At 42.6% G+C, this 2,518-nt stretch overlaps 1 protein-coding gene and 1 pseudogene across 2 annotated transcripts in view; one reads left to right on the top strand and one right to left on the bottom strand.

Annotated features, from left to right (window-relative positions):
• Acyp2 (acylphosphatase 2) overlaps nt 1-2,518 on the top strand; it is a 175,371-nt gene that overhangs the window by 102,540 nt on the left and 70,313 nt on the right. The gene's annotated exons all lie outside the window — the stretch shown is intronic.
• LOC101986010 overlaps nt 25-2,518 on the bottom strand; it is a 22,941-nt pseudogene continuing 20,447 nt past the window's right edge.

Below are 2,518 nucleotides of genomic sequence, written 5' to 3'. Positions count from 1 at the left end.
TATAGTAAGGGGGTTAGGACGAAGTTAGTAAGTGGGTCCCGGGTAGGGTGTTGCACTAGCCATCCCATTGAAGATGGTGAAGGATATGACGCAGATCCAACCTTCTTCCTCTTCCCCTTGCTCAGGTGGGAGAGCCAATTTGATGAAGTCTTTCTCAGAGAGCTGCCCGTTAATGTCTTTGTACTTTTTGGCACTGAGGATACCCGTTAGCTTGGTGTCCAGCTCATCATCCTCTGAGATCTTCAGCACACGGGTTCTGTAGTCAACCACCATAGTGAGTAGGTCAGGACAGTGGCATATCTCAGAGATGTGCTCCATGAAGGAGAGGTTGTCTTTGTTCAGCTTTTGTGTGGCTCTCCGGGAAGTTACGCCACACTGCAGGTGGTGATCTCTTCACTCCTCCTGAGGTGTCCTTCTTGCAGGATGACTTGAGTTGTTCCAGATCTTCGAGGGTGATGTTTTTCGTCAGATCCTGAAGGAGAGTCCCATACTCTGTCTGCTATGATGCCCCAGAGCCAAGAGCCCAGGGTGTGGGTATTCTGGTCCATGGCTCCTAAGCCCAGCCTACATTTGAACAATACTATCTCATTTAATCCCAGCCTAAACTGGCTGATCTATAGTCATTGTAGAGACATGTGACCATGAGGATAATGGTTGTTATTGAAACACTGTATGCAATGTTATTATAATGACATTAACAATGTAACATTGTTATTGTTTTGTTATACAGGATCACTGTGGCAATAGCTGACCAAAAGTTATTACCCTAAAAAACATGTATATATTCTTTAAGAAAAAAAGCACTGCAAAATTAACCGAAAAATACTAGAATGCAACACTTGTTGAGAGTTTCTCTTGGCTGGTAACAGCTACAATGGTATAGAGTAAAATGCCTGGACCAAGGCATGTTTTCCTTGTTTTTATTTGCTTGTTGTTTTTGTTTGTTTGTTAGCTAATCTCATCCTTCAGGACAAGTCTTTATCAAATGGCCTTCCCCCATGTCAGGCAGTCATTACATCTGTGCTGAGCACCTGCTGTCTACCGGGTCTTGCAGTGTGTTACCCCATGTTTTGCTGGACTGAGAAACAGGGTCAGGAGAAGGAAGTCACAGGTTCAAGTTTCATAGCTAGGGAAGGGCAGCCTTAGGATCTGACAAGATGTGTTTCGATAAAAAGATCGCCCCGTTATTATAATTGCATTCTTCATGGTCAGCATGGTAGAGCTAAGGGGAAATGGAGTTTATAAAGTAATGCATGCAGATTTGAGAGTGTGATCCCTGCTCACTTCCCACATGATCCAGATGACACCAAGAATCTCCTCAGCATCTACAACTCTGTGTGCTTAGTGCAACTCCTAGCTCCTTCTCTAGCCTTGAAGGCTCTCCCCCAATTCTCGCTGATTCCCAGGGTTTACTCTCTAGTGTTCCCTCCCAGTGCCCTAGCAAGTTTGGGATGTGATGCAGGCATGCAGCCCACCCTTTCTGGTCTTTACAATTTAGTTTTGCTAAGGATCTCCTCATATATGATCTTCCACACTTTGCCCCTGGGGCCAGTGTCCTTACCTCTTCAGATTTCTCTTTCACTTCCCAGAGTAGGTTCCTTTGAACCCACATTCAGGAGCAACATCCCCAGCTGGATATCAGTATGTATCTGCATCCACTGTCTGTATCCTATTAACTGCACAAATAGTGAGACTCTTGGGAAAGAGTGTGAGCTGGAATTAGTCCATTAGTCTGACAGTCTCCACAGAGCTCGATTATCATTTTAAAATTGAATTGCATTGAATTCTCAACATTGACTATTGTGTTCAATTAACCTTAAATGGTGAGAAGTAAAGCCAGCTAATGTAAGAAAGTGCTACTCTGTTCTCAGATTAGAAATGGTACTTGCTTTTACATAACTAAGAGAAAACCTTCTTTAGAATGTGCTGGCTTCCCACCTCTTTTTCTAAAAATGGGTTTTCACAAAAATTATCATATCAGTCTGGATGTCAGCTTTTTCTGTAGCTTTTTCCAGACCACATTCCCCATGAGCTATTCAGAGCGAATGTCAGGAGTTTGAGAACTGGGTTTGTTTGTAAGACCGGAATTTAGACACTAGCACAGTTTTGGATAGTCTACAGCACACTGTCCTGTAGCACTGAGAAGTAGCTGGGGATTGCTCTCTGCCTCTGGAAAGGCCAGGCCCGGGACTCACATCATGGCATTTGCTACTGAAATGTTAATTCCTGTCAGGATTAATTTTAATGGGAAAAAGCTGAATACCAATTGACCAAAAAAACCCTTAAATTATATCTCATATCTAATATAATTTTAATTTATTCATCTTCAACTTCTGGAACAATTTGCCTGGAAATTGGCAGGCATTAGATTCTTACCTAAGGTACTGCTTTAATGGATTTTATATCTATCTATCTATCTATCTATCTATCTATCTATTTATTTATTTAAGATTTCTGTCTCTTCCCCAACACCGCCTCACATTTCCCTCCCACTCTCACAATCAAGTCCCCCTCCCTC

This window comes from Microtus ochrogaster, linkage group LG1 (assembly GCF_000317375.1).
Source record: "Microtus ochrogaster isolate Prairie Vole_2 linkage group LG1, MicOch1.0, whole genome shotgun sequence".
Classification (NCBI taxonomy): Eukaryota; Metazoa; Chordata; class Mammalia; order Rodentia; family Cricetidae; genus Microtus; species Microtus ochrogaster.
Note: the sequence above shows the minus strand (reverse complement) of the source record. Positions and strands in the feature narration are given on the sequence as shown.